General features: G+C 34.1%; 1 protein-coding gene across 2 annotated transcripts in view; it reads left to right on the top strand.

Moving 5' to 3' along the window:
• Positions 1-26,732, top strand: part of TINAG (tubulointerstitial nephritis antigen) — a 190,027-nt gene that overhangs the window by 28,285 nt on the left and 135,010 nt on the right. The window lies entirely within an intron of this gene.

Below are 26,732 nucleotides of genomic sequence, written 5' to 3'. Positions count from 1 at the left end.
TATATGGGAAATGTTTGTGTATATGTGTGTATGTATGTTTGTATCTATAATTATTGCTATTCTTATGGCCGCACTTTTAAATATTAGTAAGGATTGAGCATTAATTTCACAATTTTATAACCTTCATCAGAGATAGAATTTATAATCCAATTTATTTTCTCATTTTTATTCTCTTTAGCTCCATTTTATCTGTTCTATAAGCTTCTATGAGACTAATGTTAGGATACAAGTGAGGTGGTTCCACTGTCTTTGTTTTTTTAAATTCCTTTTATTTTTATTATTATTATTATAGCTTTTTATTTACAAGATATATGCATGGGTAATTTTTAAATTGCATTTGACAATTGAAAAACCCTTTGTTCCAACTTTTCCCCTTCTTCTCCTCACCCCTTCTCCCAGATGGCCGGTTGACCAATACATGTTAAATATATTAAAGTATAAGTTAAATACAATATATACATACATATACATATATACATATATATGTATTATATATATACATATATATGTATGTCTGACTTTATTTTCATGAAAAGTATGTTGTAATTGTATTTATAAAGTTTCAGGGATTGCTTTGCAGGTAGACTCCAAAATATTTTATATTATCTGCTGTTATTTTAAATAGAATTTCCCTATCTCTTAAAGTGGGGAAAATGGGCTATATATATATATAAATGCCAATGATTTATAAGAGTTTATTTTATATCCTGCAACTTTACTAAAGTTAATTGTTCTAAATATTTTAATTGATTTTCTAATATTCTCTAGATACATCATCATAGTATCCACAAAGAGTGATAGTTTTCTTTTATATATGTCTATAGTAAAATGAAAAAAAATATTCTGAATCACTGTTAGAGAAATGCAAATTGAAACAACTCTTAGGTACCACTTCAATCCTATCAGGTTGATTTACAAGGCAGAAAAGGAAAATGATAAATGCTGGATGAGACATAGAAATGTAGTTACACTAATGTTCTATTAGTAGAATTATTAACTGGTCTAACCATTCTGGAGAACAATTGTAACTATGTCCAAAGAGCTATAAAACTATACATGTCCTTTGACCCAACAATATTGCTACTAGGTATGTTTCCCAAAGAGATCAAAGAAAAAAGAAGAGGACCTACATAAAGAAACATATTGTAGCAGGTTTTTTGTTTTGTTTTGTTTTGTTTTGTTTTTTGTGGCATTAAGGAATTAGAAATTGAGGAGTTGCCCATTATTTGGGGAATACTTAAGCAATTTGTTTTGATGAAATACTATTTTACTATATGAAATAATGAGGTGTATGGTATCAGAAAAAAACCTGGTATGACTTTTATGAGCTGATGTAGAATGGATTGAGCAGAATCAGAAATCCATTGCACACAGTAACATTAATCTTGTAATGATGATTAGCTTTAAAAGACTTAACCATTCTCATCAACACAAAGATCCAAGACAATTCCCGAAAACTCATTGTGAGAAATACACTCCATTTCCAGAGAATGTACTGCTGAAGTCTATATGCATGTGTATACACATATATGTATATGTAGATACACTTTATCTTATTACTTTTAAAGATATGATTAATTAGATAAAGATAAAAATATAATTAATTACATTTAAAGATAATTAATTAAAGATATGATGAATTATTTTCCATTTACAATTTGTATATAGTTTGTCTTCTAAAGGGATGGGCAAGGGCTGCCTGGAGGGATAGAATTTGGAACTCATAATTTTAAAAAATGTTAAAAATTAAAAACATAATAAATTTTTTTAAATTTTTTTATTATATATAAATATATTTTTTATAATATTATCCCTTGTATTCATTTTTCCAAATTACCCCCCCTCCCTTTATTCCCTCCCCCCGATGACAGGCAATCCCATACATTTTACATGTGTTACAATATAGTCTAGGTACAATACATGTGTGTGAATATCATTTTCTTGTTGCACAATAAACATTAGAATCCGAAGGTACATGCAACCTGGGCAGACAGATATTAGTGCTAACAATTTACATTCACTTCCCAGTGTTTCTTCTCTGGGTGTAGCTACCTCTGTCCATCATTGATCAACTGGAAGTGAGTTGGATCTTCTTTATGTTGAAGATTTCCACTTCCATCAGAATACATCCTCATACAGTATTGTTGTTGAAGTGTACAGTGATCTTCTGGTTCTGCTCATTTCACTCAGCATCAGTTGATTTAAGTCTCTCCAGGCCTCTCTGTATTCCTCCTGCTGGTCATTTCTTACCAAGCAATAATATTCCATAACCTTCATATACCACAATTTACCCAACCATTCTCCAACTGATGGACATCCATTCATCTTCCAGTTTCTAGCTACAACAAAAAGAGCTGCCACAAACATTTTGGCACATATATGTTTCTTTCCGCTCTTTAGTATTTCTTTGGGATATAATCCCAGTAGTAGCGCTGCTGGGTCAAAGGGTATGCACAGTTTGATAACTTTTTGGGCATAATTCCAGATTGCTCTCCAGAATGGCTGGATTCTTTCGCAACTCCACCAACAATGTATTAGTGTCCCAGTTTTCCCACATCCCCTCCAACATTCATCATTATTTGTTCCTGTCATCTTAGCCAATCTGACAGGTGTGTAGTGGTATCTCAGAGTTGTCTTAATTTGCATTTCTCTGATCAATAGTGATTTGGAACACTCTTTCATATGAGTGGATATAGTTTCAATTTCTTCATCTGAGAATTGTCTGTTCATATCCTTTGACCATTTATCAATTGGAGAATGGTTCGGTTTCTTATAAATTAGGGTCAGTTCTCTATATATTTTGGAAATGAGACCTTTGTCAGAACTTTGGCTTTTAAAAATATTTTCCCAATTTGTTACTTCCCTTCTAATCTTGTTTGCTTTAGTATTGTTTGTACAGAAACTTTTTAGTTTGATGTAATCAAAATCTTCTATTTTGTGATCAATAATGATCTCTAGTTCTCCTCTGGTCATAAATTCCTTCCTCCTCCACAAGTCTGAGAGGTAGACTATCCTCTGTTCCTCTAATCTATTTATTATCTCACTCTTTATGCCTAAATCATGGACCCATTTTGATCTGATCTTGGTATATGGTGTTAAGTGTGGATCCATATCTAATTTCTGCCATATTAATTTCCAGTTTTCCCAACAGTTTTTTCCAAATAATGAATTTTTATCCCTAATGTTGGTATCTTTGGGTTTGTCAAAGATTAGATTGCTTTAGATGTACCCTTTTTTGTCCTTTGAATCTAATCTGTTCCAATGATCCACCGGTCTATTTCTTAGCCAATACCAAATGGTTTTGGTAACTGCTGCTATATAATATAGCTTTAGATCAGGTACACTTAGACCACCTTCCTCTGAGTTTTTTTTTTTTTTTTCATTAGTTCGCTTGCAATTCTCGACCTTTTATTCTCCCATATGAATTTTGTTGTTATTTTTTCTAGGTCATTGAAATAGTTTCTTGGGAGTCTGATTGGTATAGCACTAAATAAGTAGATTAGTTTGGGGAGTATTGTCATCTTTATTATATTTGCTCGGCCTATCCAAGAGCACTGAATGTCTTTCCAATTATTTAAATCTGACTTTATTTTTGTGGCAAGTGTTTTGTAATTTTTCTCATATAATTCCTGACTTTTCTTTGGTAGATGGATTCCCAAATACTTTATACTCTCAACATTTGTTTGGAATGGAATTTCTCTTTGTATCTCTTGCTGTTGCATTTTGTTAGTGATATATAAAAATGCTGAGGATATATGTGGATTTATTTTGTATCCTGCCACTTTGCTGAAATTTTGAATTGTTTCTAGTAGCTTTTTAGCAGAATCTTTGGGGTTCTCTAAGTATACCATCATGTCATCTGCAAAAAGTGATAGTTTGATTTCCTCATTTCCTACTCTAATTCCTTGAATCTCTTTCTCGGCTCTTATTGCCAAGGCTAGCGTTTCTAGTACTATATTGAATAGTAATGGTGATAGTGGGCAACCTTGTTTCACTCCTGATCTTACTGGGAAGGGTTGCAGTTTATTTCTATTGCATATTATGCTTACTGACGGTCTTAAATATATGCTCCTGATTATTCTAAGGAATAGTCCATTTATTCCTATACTCTCAAGAGTTTTTAGTAGGAATGGATGTTGGATTTTGTCAAATGCTTTTTCTGCGTCTATTGAGATGATCATATGGTTTTTATTAATTTGATTATTAATATGGCCAATTATATTAATATTTTTCCTAATATTAAACCAGCCCTGCATTCCTGGAATAAATCCTACTTGATCAAAATGTATTATCCTGGAGATGATTTTCTGAAATCTTTTTGCTAATATCTTATTTAAGATTTTAGCATCAATATTCATTAAGGAGATTGGTCTATAATTTTCTTTCTCAGTTTTCGATCAACCTGGTTTAGGTATCAGTACCATGTCTGTGTCATAAAAGGAGTTTGGTAGGACTCCTTCATCCCCTATTTTTCAAATAATTTATATAACATTGGGGCTAATTGTTCTTTAAATGTTTGGTAGAATTCACATGTGAATCCATCTGGTCCTGGGGATTTTTTCCTGGGGAGTTGATTAATAGCTTGTTCTATTTATTTTTCTGAAATGGGACTATTTAAGCAATTTATCTCCTCCTCTGTTAATCTACGGATCCTATATTTTTAGAGGAAGTCATCCATTTCACTTAAGTTATCAAATTTATGGGCATAAAGTTGGGCAAAGTAACTCCTTATTATTTCTCTAATTTCCTCTTCATTGGTGGAAAGATCCCCCTTTTCATTTGTAAGATTTTCCTCTTTCTTTTTTCTGATCAAATTTACCAAAGGTTTATCTATTTTATTGGCTTTTTCATAAAACCAACTCTTGGTTTTATTTATTAATTCAATAGTTTTTTTACTTTCAATATTATTGATTTCTCCTTTTAATTTTTGTATTTCAAGTTTAATTTTTGGTTGGGGGTTTATAATTTGGTCTTTTTCTAGCCTTTTAAGTTGTAAGCCCAATTCGTTAATCTTCTCTTTCTGTATTTTCTTCAAATAAGCCTCTAAAGATATAAAATTTCCCCTTATTACTGCTTTATCTGCATCCCACAGATTTTGGTATGATGTCTCATCATTGTCATTATCTTCGGTGAAATTATTAATTGTTTCTATAATTTGCTGTTTCACCCAGTCATTCTTTAAGATGAGATTGTTCATTTTCCAATTACTTTTTGGTCTATTTACCCCTAACTTTTTACTGAATGTAGCTTTTATTACATTGTGATCTGAGAAGAAGGCATTTATTATTTCTGCCTTCCTATATGTAATTTTGAGATCTTTATGTCCTAATATATGGTCTATTTTTGTATAGGATCCATGAACTGCTGAGAAGAAAGTATATTCCTTTCTATTGCCATTCAGTTTTCTCCAAAGGTCTATCATACCTAGTTTTTCTAATGTTCTATTTACTTTTTAAATTTCTTTCTTATTTGTTTTGTGGTTTGATTTGTCTAAATCTGAGAGTGCAAGGTTGAGATCTCCCACTATTATAGTTTTACTGTCTATTTCTTCTTGCAATTCTTTTAACTTTTCCTTTAGAAAGTTAGATGCTATACCACTTGGTGCATATATGTTTAGTATTGATATGGCTTCATTATTTATGCTACCTTTCAGCAGGATATAGTTTCCTTCCCTATCTTTTTTAACTAGATCAACTTCTGCTTTTGCTTGATCTGAGATAAGGATAGCTACCCCTGCTTTTTTGGCTTTACCTGAAGCATAATAGGCTCTGTTCCAACCGTTTACCTTTACTCTGTATGTATCTCCCTGCTTTAAGTGTGTTTCCTGCAGAGAACATAATGTAGGGTTCTGATTTTTGATCCAATCTGCTATCCATCTCTGTTTGATGGGAGCATTCATCCCATTCATATTTACAGTTAAAATTACTAATTCTGTATTTCCTGCCATCATATTATCCCCATATTATGCTTTTTCCCTTGACCCCCCTGATCCCCCTCCCCGACATTTAATTTACAAACCCCCCTTGTGACGCGCAGCCCTCCATTTTTTTAGTATCCCTCCCCCCTCCCTCCAAGTCCCTTCCCTTATTCTCCTTTTCCTTTTCCCTTTTCCTCTCCCCCCTTTTAATGAGGTGAGAGAAAATTCTCTGAAAAACAAATATGTCAATTATTTACTCTTTGAGCCTCTTCTGATGAGAGTAAGATTCACACAATGATTCTCCCCCTCACTAAATTCCCTCAGATATGGTGTATTTTCTATGCCTCTTCCTGGGATGTAGTTTCCCTCTTTTTATCCTTCCTTCCCCTTTTTCTGAAACGACCTCCTTCCCTTTACTACACCCCCCTTTTTTTCTTTTTTATCAGTAAAATCAATTTATCCATGAGTACTTTTTATATACCCACAACGGAGTTACAGTTCTCAAGGGTTCTGTGTACCTTTTTCTGTTTCTCTTCAGTCTTGTGGATGTAGATCAAATTTTTTGTTTAAGTCTGTTTTTTTTTTTTCTTAGAAACATATAGAATTCCTCTATTTCACTGAATGACCATCTTCTTCCATGGAAAAAGATGCTAAACTTAGCGGGTAGTTCATTCTTGGTTGCAGTCCTTGATCTTTTGCCTTTTGGAATATCAGGTTCCAGGCCCTTCTATCTTTTAATGTGGAGGCAGCCAGATCTTGAGTGACCCTTATTGTGGCACCTTGGTATTTAAATTGTTTTTTTCTAGCTGCTTGCAAGATTTTCTCCTTTTTGTGGTAATTCTGCAGCTTAGCCACAATATTCCGTGGTGTTCTTTTTTTAGGGTCTATTTCAGAAGGAGTTCAATGAATTCTTTCCACATCTACTTTCCCTTCTGTTTCTATTATCTCTGGACAGTTCTCTTTGATAATTTCCTGTAAAATAGAATCTAGGCTCTTTTTTTGGTCATAGTTTTCTGGAACTCCAATGATCCACAGATTATCTCTCCTAGATCTATTTTCAGGTCTATAGATTTTCCCAGTAAGTATTTGACGTTGTTCTCCAGCTTCTCATTTTTTTTTTTTTTTTGTTTGACTGATTCTTGGGTTCTCTGTGAATCATTCATTTCTATTTGTTCCATCCTGACTTTTAAGGAGTTATTTTCTTCTTTCACAGTTTTCAGTTCTTTTTGTAAATGCCCAATTTCGTTTTTAAATGAATTATTTTGCTCTATTGAGTTTTTTTCCATTTCCCTAATTTTTTTTGAGAATTATTTTCTTTTTCCAATTCAGAAATTCTATTTTCTTGAGACTTTTTTATCTTTTCCAATTCAGAAATCCTACTTTCCTGTGATGTGTTAACCTTTTCTAATTCACAAATTTTGTTTCCCTGCATCTCCTGTGAATTCTTTATTTTTTCCAGCTCCAATTTCAGGACATTGTTATTCTCTATCATAGCTTCCCTTTCCTTTCCCCATTTTTCTTCAAACTCTCTTAGCTTTTTAATAGTCTCTTCGAGCAGAGAGTTATGTGATGGGGGGCAGGAATCATTCCCCTTTAGGTTGTTATCTGCTGACTCTCTGCTGTTAACTTCCTCGGGGTTGGATACCTGCTCTTGCTCTGTGTAGAAAAAATCTATAGTTTTTCTTGGCTTTTTGCTCATACTTAAAAAATCTTTTGGGGTCTGTCCCTGGGGTAGGAAATTATTTATTTATTTCTTTACCAGCTTCCTCCCAGACCGGATGGATGCAGCAGCTCCTGTGCCTGAGCTGAGAGAGAGCTCTGGGAGAGAGTTCCCCACCCCCTCCCTGGAAGTGCCTCACAGGTGACTAGCACTGCTGTGCTTTGAGGACGCTGTGCTCTAATGGCTTCCCTGAGGTTTGAGACTGAACAGTAAAGGCGACACAAAGCCCAGCCTATGCGTCCCGGTGGGGCGTGGATGTCAGCATCAGGTGACGTGAAAAGCCCCTGCACTCAAACTGGAAGTGTCTGCCAGAAACCGCAGTCCCTAGTTCAAAGATTCAGCTTCTCTGGGACTTCCTGGGGCTGAGTTCCACAGCCTTCAGCTGAGCCAGGCAGTGTGTGTTGCCTTGGGCTGTATCCGTCCACTTCTCAATCTCTTAACTAGTCACAGGTAAGAGCTAGGAGCCACACCCACAGTGCCTGAGATCTGCTGAGTCATCCCCAGAGTCTGGGAATATCTAATCTATCTTTGAATTTTTAAAGTGGTTTAGATTTCTCTTCTGAAGTGCTGTATTATAAGCAGAGAAGAGCTAACAGCCTGTGCCAGATTCCTTTTTCTCAGTGGCTTCTCTGATCCCAGAGCCCTTCCCAGCCCAATCAGCGCAGTGTGCTAGCACCCAGCCATCTGTGCTGGCCTCTCTTCTTCCTCCCCTGGGAACTGACCTTTTCTGTTGAAACTCCAGATTCTCTTAAGCTGGTAAGTCGTGCTTCCAGTCCTTGTGGATTCTATCAGTCCAGCGCTATTTCTAAAGCTGATTTCTCTAATTGGTTGTGAGGGAGTAAGGACGTTCACAGAGTCATGTGTATCTTCTCCGCCATCTTGGCTCCGCCTGATAGCATAATTTCAATCATTTGACAGGGAGTTGAAAAGTTGGGGGATTCTGTGGGAATCAAATCTTTCCTAGAAATTGTGAAATTAAACCATTACAATGTTAATTCCCAAATTTACTTCTATATAAGACTGGAATTTCCTATGGTCTTGTTGGATCCCTTCTATTGAATGTAATCCTGAGGAAAACAGGTTCTGTTAGCTAAAGTTTTCTAGTAGTAACCACAAACAGCAATGTTATCACTATAGATAGGATAGTAGACATTTGTAGTCCTACCGATATGCACACACATTTCTATTTGACCAAAAAAATCCTCTCCGCATTTTTCTTTTTTAAATAGTTTTGAGAGAATGAGGAGGATTCAGTTCATAGAAATTCTGCATGGAGGCTTGAAAAGGTCAGATCACAATCTGATTGGCTCTATTATTCAGATTATGATTACTAAGAGACCTTTATTTCATTAAGAAAGACATCTTCCAAGACCAATTTTCAACTCTGATGGAAGTCACATCTCTCTTTTGAACATGAAGAGTTTTTTTCATTAAGGTTTCTATATCAATTCAACACATCTTTCCACTTGAATATTTTCTAGGTATAATAAACAATATCCTCAAACATATTTCCAAGAAGTGTAACTAGGTTATAATCTGAAATAAATGACAAATGCTTCTGGGGAATAATTACTGTTATTGAGTGGAAAGAGAGAAAGATTTGAAACTCATTTCTGTATTTATATAGTCAAAATGTGTTTTCAAAAGTATATATTTTTACACCCAGGAAAAGAACACTAGGAAATGAGTGTGGACCACAGAGAATTTATTCTCTTTATGCTATTGTTTGCTTGCATTTTTGTTTTTCTTCCCAGGTTATTTTTACTTGCTTTCTAAATCAAATTTTTCTTGTGCAGCAAGATAAGGGTATAAATATGTATACATGTATTGTATTTAATGTATACTTTAACATATTTAACATGTATGGGTCTACTTGCCATCTAGGGGAGGGGGTGGAGGGAAGAAGGGGAAATGTTGGAACAGAAGTTTTTGCAAAGGTGAATGTTGAAAAATTGCCCCTGCATATGTTTTGTCAATAAAAAGCTGTAATAATAATAATAATAATAATAATCTTCCAAAAGTCTTTATGACTGACAATATCAAAATCATTTAGACTGTTGAATATTTTGTACAAACATTATTCTATTATATCCTTACAAAACCGTGATCTTCAGCAGTTGGTGTCTGAAGAAATAGATGAATTCATAAAGAAATCTTGGTAATAAGTAATATAATCTAACATTCCCTTATCAATAAAAATATTTTTGAAAAAAATCTCTGAAGTGTAGAACAAAGTTACACAAATTATGTATTTATATATACATAAATTATATAAGTTACATAAATATGGATATGGGATGGGTATTAAGTCTAGAGTAAATCTATTATGAAGAAACTATAATAGCGATGTATTTTATGACTGACATTCTGAAACATAACATATCCTATTCTAGAGTAGCTGTGGTGTGATAGATAATGTTGCACTTTCCACTCAAAAAGAAGTGGGTTCAAATCCTGTCTTTCATACTTTTAAGTGAGTGAGTGACCTTTGAAAACCATTTAACTTTTCAGTTTCAGTTTCCTCATTTGCAAAGTAAAGATGACAATACCAGCCTAACAGAATAAGATGTAAATTAATTTTATTAAGTGTTTTCTCTATACCTGTCATTGGATATATATTGAGGATATAGGGACAAAAAATGAAGGTCCCTATCTTATGATGAGGGAAACATTTGTATAACAATTTTTAAACTTCAAAGAACTAACTACATTTTAGAAATTATATTAATTGACATTTGTAAAAGTAATTTATATGGCACTGTGTTTATATCAAATCAATCTCTAAGTTAGGAAGTTAACAAAGATTTATTGAGTACACATTAAGTTTAGAATTATTATGCACTAGACCTTGAAAGCAATTAAAATTATGATTCTTGTTTAAAATATTATGCCTTTTTATTATTATCATAGCTTTTTTATTTACAAGGTATATGCATGGGTAATTTTCCAGCATTGACAATTGCAAAACCTTTTGTTCCAATTTTTTCCCTCCTTCCCCCACCCCCTCCCCAGATGGGCAGGTAGACCAATACATGTTAAATATGTTAAAGTATGTGTTAAATACAATATATGTATACATATCCATACAGTTATTTTGCTACACAAGAAGAATCAGACTTTGAAATAGCATACAATTAGTCTATGAAGGAAATAAAATATGCAAGCAGACAAAAACAGAGGGATTTGAAATGCTATGTAGTGGTTCACACTCCTTTCCCAGAGTTTTGTTTTGTTTTGTTTTTGTTTTTGTTTTGTTTGTTTGTTTTTTGGTGCTGGGGGTAGGTAGCTGGTTCTATTCATTATTGAATAAATGGAACTGATTTGGTTCATTTCATTGTTGAAGAGAGCCACATCCATCAGAATTGATCATCATATAGTATTGTTGTTGAAGTACATAATGATCTCCTGGTCCTGCTCATTTCATTCAGCATCAGTTCGTGTAAGTCTCTCTAGGCCTTTCTGAAATCATCTTGCTGATCATTTCTTACAGAATAATAATATTCCATAACATTTGTATACCACAATCTATTATTCAGCCATTTTCCAATTGATAGGCATCCACTCAGTTTCCAGTTTCTGGCCACTACAAAGAGGGCTGACACAAACATTCTTGCACATACAGGTTCCTTTCCCTTCTTTAAGATCTCTTCGGGATATAAGCCCAGTACTAACACTGCTAGATCAAAGGGTATGCACAGTTTGATAACTTTTTGAGCATAGTTCCAAATCATTCTCCAGAATGTCTGGATGTATTCACAATTCCACCAACAATGTATCAGTGTCCCAGTTTTCCCACATCTCCTCCAACATTCAGCATTATCTTTTCTTGTCATCCTAGCAAATCTGGCAGGTGTGTAGTGGTATCTCAGAGTTGTCTTAATTTGCATTTCTCTGATTTATAATGACTTGGAGCATCTTATCATATGGCTAGAAATAGTTTCAATTTCTTCATCTGAGAATTGTCTGTTCATATCCTTTGACCAAAAAATATTATTTCTTAATGGGATTAGGGAAGGCATAATAGGCATATATACATATCTATAAACATGTGAAGGCTGTCATTATAGGACACTCATAAGTATGGGTGAAAACTGAAACATTCCACTGATCAACTTCATATTTTCCATAGTATAGACAAAACTATTTAGTTGGTTGATGATTTTTTTTTTTACTTTTAATCCAGGATTAAGCTAATATGAAATCTAATTTACTTTCTTCAGGAACACATCACATGATGGCTGTTGTTAGAAGTTGTTGATAGCAATTTCTGGGAAAGAGGTGAATTTAAATGTGTTTTGTGTCAGGAAAAAGCCTGAAATTGTGGAGTAAATTTTTATGCTTAAAAACTTTTATAAAGTGGTAGTTTTAAAGTATTTTATCTTTCTATTGGCTACTGAAAAGGAAGCTGTAGTTTGAAATTTCTCTGCCTATATTATATTGGAGGGTGAACAAAAAAGTTTGATTTATACTTATTGTCTTACATAAACAAAGCCTGTATAAGAAAAAAATACATTGATATTGAAAAGTGAAAATTCTATCAGTTCCATGTTTTGCTGCAAAAATGAAAAGACAAGTGTGACCACTCTTCTCTGTATGAAATGGCTTGTTTTGTTGTCATAGGATCGTGGTGGCCTATGCTGACCTGGTAGATAGAATGCACAGCCTGAAGTTAAATAGATTCCTTTTCCTGAGTTCAATTTACTCTGGTTTGCCTGAGTTTCCTTATCAGTAAAATTAGTTAGAAAAAATAAATGGCAAACTGCTCCAGCATCTTTTCTGAGAAAACTCAAAGTAGCGTCATGAATAATCTGAAATGACAAAAATGACTGAACGATGACAACAACAACATAGCATCATCATAAGATTTTAGTGCTGAATCTTTAAAAATCCCCAATCTGATCATCTTATTTGATATTGAGAAAACTAAAACTCTGAAATTAAATGACATTACTCAAACTAACACAGAAACTCAGAAGCAGAACAATTTCTTTAACCAATAACCTGCAAGTCCAAATCCAGTGCTTTATGGAAAGAGTCATTTAGACAATTGGTAAGATATCTATCAATGTTAATTCAAACAGCACAGTAATTTAAACAGTAAAATTACCTTTTCAACTCCCATAGTTTATATCTTTACTTAATCTTAGTCATCTAATAGGATTCATGATACATTCAATTCCACCACTGCACATTACTATTATATTATATTTTAGATTTAAAATTCTGGAATTCCTTCTTTTCATCATAACTTCAGATTCATTCAGATTAATTCTTCTCTTTTTTTGGTCTCAGTCTTCCTAAACTCATTCATTGTTCTCATTGTGGCTTCAAGTCCTTTGACCTCTCCCTGTTTTATTAGTCCATTGTACTTTTTCTGGATTTTCAAATTTATTCCTCACATGGTTGTCAAGAATAACCTTACTAGTATACATGTCTTATCATCTTATTTCTTCACTTGAAGACCTGCAGTGACTTCTTATTACCTAAAGTTGTGGTCTCCAAACTTTTGGTGATTTGTGTGTCCTATAAATAAGAGATTTGACTAGGCATTACTAACATACGCATATTGCTTTAGAAATTATATACTATGTATTATAATCCCTGTTCTTCAGTATTGTATCCCTTTTCAATTTTCCTAGAAGATTTTGACTGTTTTATCCAAATTATGTTTCTCCTAGTAGAGTATAACAGAAGAGACTTTATTGTATTTCTCATCTTTTTGTTTTCAATGACTTACGCAATGCCTATCATTAAATATATATTTGTTGAACTATGTTATTGTTCAGTGATTTCATTTGTGTTGAACTCTTTGTGACCTCATTTGGGGTTTTCTTGGTAGAGATAATGGAGGTTTTTTGTCATTTTTTTTCTTTAGCTCATTTCACATAATATTAAGCTGCTAAAACAAAATAAGACAATTAAAAATAAAAATTAGTAAGCCAAGGAAAAATAACTCAGACATTGATAGCTAGTACAAGAAGACCTGGGTTTATATTTACATGAAGATAATGAGGGGGAAAAAAGCCACTCTTAACCTAAAAAATTAATGTCAGATGGTCACAAGCCCCAAAAGAAACCTTTGAAGAATTTAATAAGGAATTAAAAATCAAAGAGAATGAGAAAAAATTAGAAAAAAAAATAAAAGCAATCAAATAAAATTATAGAAAGAATGTTAACTAGTGAGAAAAAGAATTAAAAGGAATTATGTCATTATGTGAGATAACACAGAAAAAAGGGAGAATAGTATCAGACTTAAAAAAAATAATATACAAATTGAATAGAAAAGAGTCCTTAAATATTATATATTAGGAACTTTGTGTTCATGAGCAGTACAGAAAAAATAAAGAAAAAACACATAATTGTAAAATTAGAATTTATAAGTTCAATGATTAGAAAATAACATTAATAATAGATTGGAATGGAAGAAGAAGAATGAGGATTATAGAGCAAAGGAAAATATATCAGAAGAAAGTTCAACCAAGCTATGCTATGCTCACACAGGAATATATAGACAATCATCACACATCTTTCCATGTCAATCAATACTTACACGTTCATCTCCTCTGTCAGAGTGACTATTTTTTTGGTGAGTGTACAAACCTCTGTTTTATGCCTTACTTGATATTTATCAGATCATCATTGAATGGGACTTCTGATATATCTTCCAAGGAATGCTGAGTATTCCATCTCTCTCTCTCTCTTTCTCTTTCTCTCTCTCTCTCTCTCTCTCTCTCTCTCTCTCTCTCTCTCTCTCTCTCTCTCTCTCTCTTCTCTCTCTCTCTCGTCTCTCTCTTGTCCTCTCTCCCTGTCTTCCTCTCTCTCCCTCTCTCCCTTTTCTTCTTCTCTCCCTCGTCTCTAACTATCTACTGAGTGAGGACATATTTTGCTATAAAAGGACTCATAAAGAGACTTGTCTTGCACCAAGTAAAATTATTTTTATTAATAGACAAATAGTAGTTATAATGAAATTTTTAAATGGCAGCTAAATGACAGTGAGTAGAGCATGAGATCTGGATCCAGGAAAACCTTAGTTCCAATCTGTTCTCAGGCACTTAATAGCTATGTGATTCTAGGCAAATCATTTAATTGTGTTTGCCTTTGTTTCATCATCTGGAAAATGAACTGGAAAAAGAAATGTCAACTCACTTCAGTATCTTTGCTAAGAAAACCCAAATGAGGTCACAAAGAGTCAAATATATTGAACAAGAAGAGAACTTTTTTTCCAGACAATTGTGAGATGGTAAAGATATGTTCCACTGCTCAGTATCATTTACAAAGGCCCACTTCTTCCTTGCTAATATCTCCATCAAGGATTCCCTTAGTTCATATATTGATAACCTTTGTAAAGACAATGTACAGATGGGAGAATTGATATTTAGTTCTATAATTGTTAATTATCTCTTGGTCATCTTTTTTTTCCCTAAGGAAAAATTAATATGGATATATGTGCACACTTACAAATACATAGATACTTATGCATATGATGTTTGTATACAATCCAAATATACATAATGCAATAATATAGCTGTAGACCTCTCCCTCTTTATCCAATCTGGCTACTATTCCAGTGTTTGTTTTCTGTAGAATCATTTTTACTTCTATGAACAACTTATAGATTGTAGTGCTAGTGGTAGTCTATACTTAATGGAGAAAACAGATTGCTGTAATAATTTTGAGGAATATATTTTTTTCTTTTTTCTTCTATTTGTGGTATTTGTCATTTTTATTCTTGAATATATTTGAGATTACTTTGTTTAACTTAAACAGACTTCTAAGCTTTCTTTAGACAAGTTTTATTCTCTACTGTTTCTGTTTTATGAGACAGTATTACACAAAAGAAACCAAAGTTTTATAAGTGTATGTATGTATATACATACATACATATATATTCACTAATTCACTAATTTACTTGCTTGTTTATTTATATAATATAGGATCACACCAAATAATATAGGATCACAATTCATTTTGATTTCCTCACAACACGATTTTGGTACCAGTCCAAGTCCTGTTCATAGGTGAGGGGAGTGATGAGGCAGAATTCACAAGGATGGGCAAACAGGAGTCCATTTATTGAAAAAATCCTCAGCCTTATATTTCCTATGCTTACATAATATATTTACATAACTATAGGATATTGTGCATGTGGGACCACATAAACAACTTGTTGTTTTGTGCAGATGTTTCCTTGCCACGTTAACATAACTCTGGTTCAAGTACAACACAAGTTGTCATGCCCCCTGACTTTTCAGCAAGGCCAAGACACCCTTGGGGGGAGCCAAAGCAGACATTGGCAGTAGGATTCCTTTTACTGGACTAAAAGTGGTTTATACCTCACTCAGACTTCCCCCACTATCTGTGGCCCTCTACATCTCTCTCCCTTTCTTTTTCTTTTAATTTAAGCAAATATACATCAGTGGTTAAATCCATAAAACACAACAAGTTTCAGCACAAAAGCAATCACACAGGCAATATAATAAACAATATGAGTGAACAAGATACTATAAAAGACTTCCATGAGTCCCAGAAGGAAGGTATAGAAAATAACTATTGTCTTGCATCTCTCATCCACTAAGGTAGTGTACATTTGTGATCAGTTGCTGTGAGTTATTGATATACATACAACAAGAGGAATTCATATCCATACATACACCTCTTTCAGCAGTCAAGAGCTATTCTAAAGCCAGTCTGTTGTCCATCACTTCATGTGCCAAGGAATCTAATGATTCCTGCAGGTTTTGAAATCCTGCATCAGGTTCATTAACAATTACTTTTATGGTCATGATAATATTCGAGTTATGAAAGCTGTCTGCCAGAGCCAGTGAATCCTCATCAAAAATCAAAACATTAAAAGTATAAAGTGCTAAGTTTAGAAGTTCTCTAGGGTTACCCATGACTCTGTCTCTCTTTTGTTTTTGGAGGAGCATATTGATATCTCTGTTCCTCTTCTCTACAATTGCCTGTCCTTCGGGATTGAAGGGTTTACCAGTAGTGTGTGAAATCTGATACTGTGCACAAAAGTGTACAAAATGTTTAGAAGTATATGCATGTTCATCATCTGTTTTTATTGCTTGTGGCATGCCAATAACTGTAAAGACCTGTGTAAGGAATTCAGTGATCACCTGGGGCATCTCTTTTGTTGCTAGTATTGCAAAAGTAAATCCTTAGAAGGTGTCCATGAAAATATGGATAAAAGATAGATCTGCTAGATTTCATTGGGCCTCAAACTGTGAGAATTCTTCTCTGGAGGCAGCATAGGAGCATGAGAAGGGAGGCAAGCCATATATGCCTTTAATATGCTGTAGTATCCTTTTTTGTTATCCCAAACTTTAGATGTAAAGCTTGTGCAGCCTGATGATATTTAGAATGAGATTCTTGGACAGACTGAAATAGGGGAGTGTTGGTTAACATAGTGAGAAGGTGATCTGCTTTTGAGTTTCCATAAAAAACAGGTCATGGAAGACCAGTATGAGGAAGGGACATGCAAGAACACTTACCTGGGTAGTTTTGCACTTGCTCCTGAAGTTCCTTAAAAGTCCAAAATATATTAGAGCCCAAATTTTATTTGGAAATTCTTTGTACTACTCCTACTGAATAAGTCAAATCAGATATATTTGCATCTGGGTACTAAATAAGAACTAGCATAATTGTGTACAATTCATTCTGCTGGGTGGACTGAAAGGAAGTTCTGACTACTCTTTTTATAGCTAAATTAGGGGAATATACAGTACAAACATTATGTTTGGATACATCTGTAAAGTTGGTCTATCCATTAAGAGGGATCTTAGAAACCTTTTCTTCAAAAACCCATGGCCAATTATGCAATAGCTACATAATTGTATTATTCATTAAATAGCCTTTAACAAGATTTTAGTCATAAGCACTAAGTAAGAAATAAGGCTTTGGTCTGCTTGTACTGGGAGGGTTACCCACTTGATCACACTGTCTCCTTGATAAAGGACTGCTGTAGGTGTCTCTTTTGCAGCATAAACCATTATTTCCAAGAGTTTTTGGGTGACTTTGAAACACATTGGATAAAACCAGTTCAACCTCTCTCAGAGTCTCTTGGGCTTCTCTCATAAGCTGGCAGGATGAGTCCAAAGCAATGTTTCCCCTTAAGATGTATTAAAATGGTTGTAGTTGATAAATAGTTAAGCCTAACAACTGGACACATCCATTGGATATCTCCTATCAATTTCCAAAAGTCATTTAAAATATTCAACTTCTCGCTTCCTAAAGAAGCTTTTTGTACTGTAAGTACCTTGGGGTATATTTCATATACTAAATATTGAAAAGGAACATCCCTTTGAATTTTTTTCTGGGGTTATCAGTAGTTCCTCAGTGTTTCAATGGTCTTTTATAGGCATGCTTCTAACATTTGCTCTTCAGGGGCACATCCCAAAATGTCATCCATGTAGAGTAATATGTTTTGGAAATGCTTTTCTTACTGGAGAAATAACATCAGTCATATATATATATATATATATATATATATATATATATATATATATATATGTATGTATGTATATGACACATGGTGGGGCTATTTTTCATTCCCTATGGCAAAACTGTCCATTAAAATATTTTATAAGGCTCAGCTAAATTAACACTAGGACTGAAAAGGCAAATCTTTTTATATCCTTATTCAGAGGGATAGAATAGAAGCAATCCTTAATGTCTATAACCCAAAGAGGCTATTCCCTAGGCAATTGAGTAGGAGATGGAAGCCCAGACTGAAAAGCTCCCATTGTCTCCATTTATTCATTCACTTTCCTGAATCAGTCAACATCCTCAATTTTCCAGATATCCTTTTTAATAGGAAATGCAGGGGAATTCCAAGGACTTAGAGAAGGTTGTTGGCCCCCTTGGTCAAGTTCCACTTTTACCATATCTAATGAAGCCTGAATTTTTCAGTGGTTAATGGGTATTGTACCCATACCAGTGTATTAACTTTCCATTGGATGGGAATAGACATAAGGTCAGGCAGGCTTTCGACAGCTAGTTAGTCAAAGGTGACTGGTGTATTAATTCCAGGTTGCTAACTTTGTTGAGCTTGTGTTCGACAGAGTTCAGCATACTCAGAAAGCCACAACATAGTTTGTCTAGGTTCTAAACATGTTTTTGCTATGGATTTCCAATAATTAGGGATTAAGCGAAATTCTCTAACAGCATCTTAACATAAAATGATGTAGACCCATAGAGGGTGCAAGCCTTTTTCAGATGTTTGATAACTTCCAGATTAAAAGGAATGTTTCTTCTCCTGATTTGGCCTGGAGGCCCACTGAAATCTAATTCTTCAATTACAGGGTATGCTTTCATTCTCAGTCCAAACGTATCCCATCCCTCCTCCTTTGCCTTAACCAGTGCCTCCTGTAATTGGGACAATATGGTTGCACGCCTCCCATTCTTCTGTCTCCTGCCCACAAAAGTGGAGCTGAGAGAGGAGGATGAAAAAGTTGTGGGTCAGGAAGTGGGGGATACAGCAGAAATGCAGGCACTGGGTGAAGTGGAGGTGGGCTGAGAGCAGAAGTACCACACCCCTCAAACTCTCCAGCACCATCTTTTTCCTTTGTTTAATGTGCTGCACTCGTTAGAGCTGTCAGCATCTTCTTCTTCTTTTTTTTTATCCTCCTTTGTTTGACATCCTATAATAAAGCCCTCTTTTTTGTAAATATGTGGGATCTCTCAAAGCCAATTTTATTACATTGTACAAAAGGAATGTGTGCTCAAGATTGAGCCAGGACCCATAGTATAGTAGTATTCAATTAGATGTTCTCTCATTATCTTCCACTTCTCTGGCTCCAACACTTTTGTTAGCACTTGCCCTATTTCAGATGGAAAATGAAAGTGGCTAGATTTTCCCAATGTTTGTTTAAACTTATCCTATTCCTGGGTATCCCAGGGAATCTTCACCCAAACTTGTTCTGTTCAGATCATTTGAGCTGTTGTGTGCCCTGCTCTAGAGAGCCCCATGTTGGGCGCCAATTGACTGACCCTGATCATGGGAGAACCTCAGTACCAGTCCAAGTTCTAATCATGGATGAGGTGGAACTCATGAGGATGGTCAAACAGGAATCCTTTTGTTTAAAAATTTCTCAGCCTTATATATCCTATGCTTATGTAATACACTTACATAACTATACTGCATATATGCTAACTATAGAATACTTTCCTTGGGGGACCAGATAAATAACTTGCTATTGTATGCAATTTTTTTTTTGCCACTTGACTTCTCAGGAAGGCTGAGACACCCTTAGGGGAATGGGGAGCTGAACTAAAGGTTCTTATACTTTCTCTAGGGTTCCTATGGCCCACTACAACAATTCATAAAGGAAAAGTAATTTGAATTGCAAGAATAACCTAGAGTATAACAATAATTGTAGGGGATTTTAAGTTACTTTCTTAATTGTTTAACTGGGCAAATTAAACATACAGGTCCAAAAAAGTGGGAAATATTAAACTGAGCAAATTGTTACCATTTTTGGAACTCAAAATGTTTAATTAAGGTGTTTTTAGAAAGAAAAAAAATCAAAGAAAATGTAAAATGCATATGCTCATATGCATCTACTCTATCTGTCTAATGTTGTTTAGTCATTTTCAGTTGTGTCTAACTTTTCATGACCCCTTTTTGAGATTTTCTTGTCAAAGATATTGGAGTGATTTGTCTAAGGCCAGATTTGAACTTAGGCGTATGAGTCATTCAAATTCCAGTTTTCATATTCTTTCCACTATGCCACTCGGCTCCCTCTTTATAACATATATGTGTATTTAAATATATATACACATATACAATATGTTAACTTTTTACAAAAATAAATGCTGTGTATATCCAAAAACTATTTTAAATAAGTATTTAAAAGCTGAAAAAATAAATGTATTCTTTAAAAGCCATAATAAAATGAGTTTAATAATTAGAATAGTGAACACAGAATAAATATGCAGACCTAAATTGTGACTTTGTGATAATATTTTAAATAATGATTTGATCAAAGAATAAATCTTAGAATCAGTTAATGAATATGTGAAAGATAACAACAATAAGAAGATGATAGGTCATAGTTTCTCAGATGTAGTTTAAACAATTTTAGAGAAAATATATATCTTACAACATTCTATTACAAATAGAAAAGAGGGATAATAATATAAATAAGAATTTAAGAAAACTAGAAAGTAAATAAATCTAGTATAGGCACAAAAGAGAACATCAATTAGAAAATGGAAAGAATATAGATTAACAAAAGTAAAATATGGTTCATAGAAATAAAATGAGGTTCATAGAGAAAATGGTCAAAAAGAAGGCAAAAAAATCAAATTACCACCATGAAGATAAAATATGTACAGTTCTTCTAAAAACCTTTTTAAAACATATAAATGCAAAGAGGAGGAACTTTTGTTCCATTAACCAAGTTTACCTTCCAGGGAGTCATACTCATTTCATTAGCAAAGCACTGGAGGTACAGTTAGAGACTAATTCCTACTTTTATTCACAAACCTCTGAAAAGCACTTGTAATTTACAGAGCAATGCAATTATCATGGAATGAAGGGATACACAATTTGCATTGTGCTGATTATGGTAGATTATTTGATGTCAAGAGGCAAAGATAATTGCAAGGCATTGTGGGTGTCTATCCTGTTTCAACTACCATGACATAATGGACTTTTTTTGTAGGACAACGAGGCAATAATTTTAGGTTAAAACAAGTTGTAAAACCTTGAAAAATCCTAAAAGTGAGTTCTCAAAATAGAATTCCTGGCATAACATGATTGCTATTGAACTTTTAAGGAAAAAAAAACAAAAACAAAAAACATAAAAAACAGTTTTGTCTAACAAATGAGAGCTATTTCTAGGTAACAGTTCTGTTTCAAGAATATTAGTAATAAGAGGGGAAATGTCATTTCCTGTTTTAATGTTTTTTACAGCATAAAAGTATAAAATATTTTAGTAGAATGCATCTTTAAAATAACTGATGTCCAATCTGATTCATGAAGCCACTTTATGCTATCACTTACAGATAATTAAATGGCATATTTTTAGTGAAGGATAATATATATATATATATATATATATATATATATATATACACATTATATATGCATACAAATATCTATCTATTGACCTATGAAACCTACTATCATATATCTCTTAAGTTTTTGTTCCAGGAATATCTTTTGGAACTAGAGAGAATAAGCCTAAGCTATTTTTTCCCCTAGAGGGGTACTTCAAAGACAACTATTCTATCCTTGGTGACTTCTTACCTAAATTCTAAATTTTCTCTTGATTAAGCATCCCCATTTAAGACTAGACCCTTATTTTTTTATTTTGCATAGGATTTTTTATACTTTTGGTAAATTTGTTTTAAATGTTTTATTCTTTTTTATGTTAAAATATTTACAAATTACCTTGTAATAAAGTAAAATTGCTAAGAAAAAGTAATAGTACAGGGAAACCATCTGAAGGTATAAATCTGTAGTACCCCCACCTCTAAATTAAGGGAAAAATTATAAAGATCAACATTTTCTCCTCCTTAGTGGCCTTGGCATTAGAAAAAAAAAAAAGAAAAATTTATTGCAACAAATAGAGATCATTTAGGGAAAAAAAAGATCCCTTCAATGATTGTATACAAAAAAATATCTTTAGCTTAAATCTATCAAATCTGATGAGAGTAAGATTCACAAAATGTTCCTCCCCCTCACTTAATACTCTTAGGTATGATAGGTTTCCTTTGCCTCTTCAAGATATGTAATTTCCATCTTTTTACCTTCACTTTTCTCTTTTTCTGATACAATTCCCCTTTCCACTTCTAATTCTCTTTTTATATTATAACAATAAAATCAAATTATACATGCACTCTCTGTGTATACCCATAACAGAAATACAATTCTCAAGAGTTCTTTTCTTTTGACCTTTTTATGCTTCTCTTGAGTTCTATATCTGGAGATAATTTTTTTTTTTGTTTAGCTCTTGTCTTTTCACCAGAAATAAATAAATTTACCTGTTTTGTTGAAAGTCCATCTTCTTCCCTGAAAGAAAATGTTTAGTTTAGTGGGGTAGTTTATTCTTGGCTGCATTCCAAGTTCTTTTGCTTTTTGGAATATCAGATGCCAGGTCCTTCAATCCTTTAATGTGGAAGCTGCTAGATCCTGAGTGATCCTTACTGTGGCTTCTTGGTATTTGAATTGTTTTTCCCCTGGCTGCTTGTAATATTTTTTTTCCTTAATCTGATAGTTCTGAAATTTACCCACAATATTCCTTGGAGTTTTTGTCTATTTCAGAAGGTGTTTGATGAATTCTTTCAATGCCTATTTAACCTTCTGATTCTATTACATGTGGGCAGTTCTCTTTGATGATTTCCTGAAAAATAGTGTCTAAGCTCTTTTTTTTGCATCATGGTTTTCAGGGAGCCCAATAATTCTTAGATTATCTCTCCTAGATCTAGTTTTCAGGTCAGTTGTTTTTTCCAAATAGATATTTAATTTTTTTTTCTATTTCTTCTTTTTATTTTCTTCATTTACTTTTTTTTTCTTTTTGTATATGTTCAATTGAGTTTTTAAATGAGTTGTTTTGTTCTATAGACTTTTTTCCATTTCACAATTTTTTTAAATGAGTTATTTTCTTTTTCCAATTCACAAACCCTACTTTCCTAGGAGTTCTTTACCTTTTCCATTTCACATTTCAGGGAGTTGTTTTCTTTTTGAAATCTTTCTTTTAATGAGTTATATGCCTTTTCCATACTCTCTTTCAGAGCTTCTCTTTCCTTTCCCCATTTTTCTTCTAGCTCTCTTTTAAGATCTTTTAAGTTTTCTTCTAGGACAGCCTTGTGTGGTGAGGACCAGGTTATACCCCCCTTTAGAGTTTTGTCTGGAGATTGTCTGCTATTAGCCTCTTCAGAGTTGGAAATCTATTCTCTTTCAGTATAGAAGCTATAGTTAGTGCTCACTGTGATTTTTTACACATTTAAAAAAAAAAGAAATTCTTGGAGTCTGTCTTTAGGGCAAGGAGGTTCCCAGCTTCCTCTACAGAACAGGTACAGATGACTATGGACAGTGGCTGTCTTGCAAAGAGGACTGTGCTGTGTGACTGCCCTGGAATGAGTGGCTATGCTGCAGAGTGTGGCTGCTCTGTGACCCTGTGACTGAGCTGTGATTGTGCTGAGTCACTCCTGGTGCTGGGTGGATGTGGCCAGCTCCTGTGAAACTCTGGTGTTTTGGGGGTACACTCTACACTTCACATTTATGTAACTTCTCTGCTGATCTACTGCTTTGCAACCAAAGCAGAACAGCCAATCTGTGGTAGAGTGCAAATTATCCATGAGCAGAGACTGCACCCAGACCCTGGTCCACTCAGTGTGTGCTAGCCTGTGTTCTGCCTCTCTGCCTGTACTGGCCTCCTCTTGCCTGATCAAGAAATAACTTTTCTGGCAATCTTCCAGATTATCTTCTGCTGGCAATTTGTTGTACACCCAATATTTGTGGATTCTACCAGTCAAGCCCTATTTTAGAGGCTGAATTTTGTACTTAGTAGTGAGGGTAAAAGGGTAGCTCAGAATGAAGTATGCGTCCTCTCCACCATGACCAAGTAGGAGTTATACCAGGAATGCAGGGCTGGTTCAATATTAGGGAAACCAATAGCATAATTAGCAACATTAAATATATCAATAACCAAATTAACAAAAATCATAAGATCATCTCGATAGATGCAGAAAAAGCATTTGATAAAATCCAACATCCATTTTCAATTAAAAAAAAAAAAAAACAAAACAAAACAAACAAAAAAAAAAAAAACTTGAGAATATAGGAATAAATTGACTTTTTCTTAAAATACTCAGTAGCAACTATTTAAAACTCTCAGTAAGCATCATATGTAATGGGGATAAATGAGAACCATTCCCAATAAGATCAGGAATGAAACAAAGTTGCCCACTGTAATATTCTTCTCCAAAGTGAAGCAGGTTCTAAAAGGAGCAGGTTTCTTGGGGGGGGTTTGGAGGCAGCCTTCATTTCAGTTACACCCCAAATGCAGCCACGAGTTAAAGTCCAAATCCTTTATTTTCTCTTTACAAGTATTTTTCCCCTCCTTGGTCCCGGTTACCTTTCTTAGTGGTCTATCTCTCTCCTTGGTTCCAATAGCTCTTGCCACTAGTCCTTTGGTTCTTCCAGCTTATGCCTCTAGTCCTTCCGAATGTCTTCAGCAAGAAATAAGGTAGGAAATGAAATGAATGTGTTTCCTCCTCCAAGAGTGGGCTTGTGTGTCTGGCCTTGAAAGCTTCTTGCTTATATGCTGTACACTGAGTATAGTCCAATCATTATATCACTAGGAAACCATTATTTGCTGTAGGATTAAATCAATGCTAAATTAGATTTAACCATTGTCTCCTCAATTTCTCTTAGTACCTTGTTTCAAATTCTGGCCTATAACGTCTCCTTGTAGGATTAAATCAATCATACTGAACCATGCTAATAGATAATTATTGTCCCTATCAATTCCACTGTCTTAGTACTTTGTAGGAATTATAACAGCCCACTATCACCATTACTATTCAATATTGTATTAGAAATGCTAGCTTCAGCAATAAGAGTTGAGAAAGAGATTAAAGGAATTAGAACAGGTAATGAGGAAACCAAATTATCACTCTTTGCAGATGATATGATGATATACTTAGAGAATTTCAGAGATTCTACTAAAAAGGTATTAGAAATAATGTACAACTTTAGCAAAATTGCAGAATACAAAATAAATCCACATAAATCATCAGCATTCTTATATCTCAATAACAAAATCCAACAACTAGAGAAACAAAGAGAAATTCCATTTAAAATAATTCCTGATAGTATAAAATATTTAGGAATCTATTAGAATTCTTACAAGGTACTAAGTCACTGGAATTGATAGAGACAATAATTACTTAATTTAGCATGGTACTTAACAGCTCTCTAGTTCAGTAATGTACTTACTAGAATTCCACAAGATTCATACCTTTAAGAGAGCATATATAAGAAGGAGCTCCCACAAGACACAGGAACTCACAAGCCCACTCTCTCAGAGGCAGAGTCAGATTCATTCCATTTTCCACCTTTGTGCTAGATGGAAGCTTTGGATTCAGAGGGAGTTAGAGGCAGAAGCTGGAAGAGACAAAGGACTAGTGGCAAGAGCTCTCTGGAACTAAGGAAAGAGATAGGCCTCTAAGAAAGCTAACTGATCACAAGGAAGGAGACAAGACTTAAAAGGAAACAATAAAGGATCTGAACTTTTAGCTCCTGTTTGCATTTGAGGTGATTATTACTCTGATAAGGCTGCCTCCAGAAGCTCCCCAAAAAAACCTGCTCTCAGAGAACATTATATTTTAGAGAAGAACATTCCATTTTGGTGCCAGAATGTGGGACAGACACAATCCTGATTTCAGTGGAAAAGTCTCCTCAACCCAGACATTAGGGTGAGTACAACAAGGAAACTTTGTTAAAGGGCTAAAATAGTATTTCATCTAAAATGGGACAGATGTTTAGAAAACAGCCTTCTGTTTCTCTTCAAGGAAAATATGTAGAGAGCATTGGGTTATGAAATGCCAAGGTTTGATTATAATTTGGGGGCAGCTCACTGAACTTTTAGAAACTGTACAGTACACATCTTCTTGGTTCTCTATGGAAACAGAATTGAATCCAGACAAGTGAAAATTAGTAGGAGAGAACTAGGTGAATACTACAATTCCAATCCTGACTCAATTTCCAAAGATACACTTTATACATACAATTTAATACAACTGGTTTAGGAAATCATATAAGCTATAAGAAGAAAGAGCCGGGGGGAGAGGATCTAAATAAACTAGGTGAAAAGGATGAAGAATTAGATAAGAATGGAGTTAAGTACAATTTTGAGTATAATACTTCAAAACAGGAGAAATTAGGTCATTTCCCATCCCCCAACCTACCTCCCTCAATTAACCCTTCATAGGTGGAAGAAGAAAGAGGAGGGAGAGAGGCAGAAACACAATCAACATCTCCTATGAAGCAGCTTATGACAAAATTACAAAAGGCATTGGTTAAGGCAAAAAATGAAGGACAGGATATATCTGATCTAAAAATAAATGTATACCCTGTGA

Source organism: Sminthopsis crassicaudata, chromosome 4, assembly GCF_048593235.1.
Source record: "Sminthopsis crassicaudata isolate SCR6 chromosome 4, ASM4859323v1, whole genome shotgun sequence".
Classification (NCBI taxonomy): Eukaryota; Metazoa; Chordata; class Mammalia; order Dasyuromorphia; family Dasyuridae; genus Sminthopsis; species Sminthopsis crassicaudata.
This window is presented reverse-complemented; position numbering and strand designations above follow the sequence as displayed.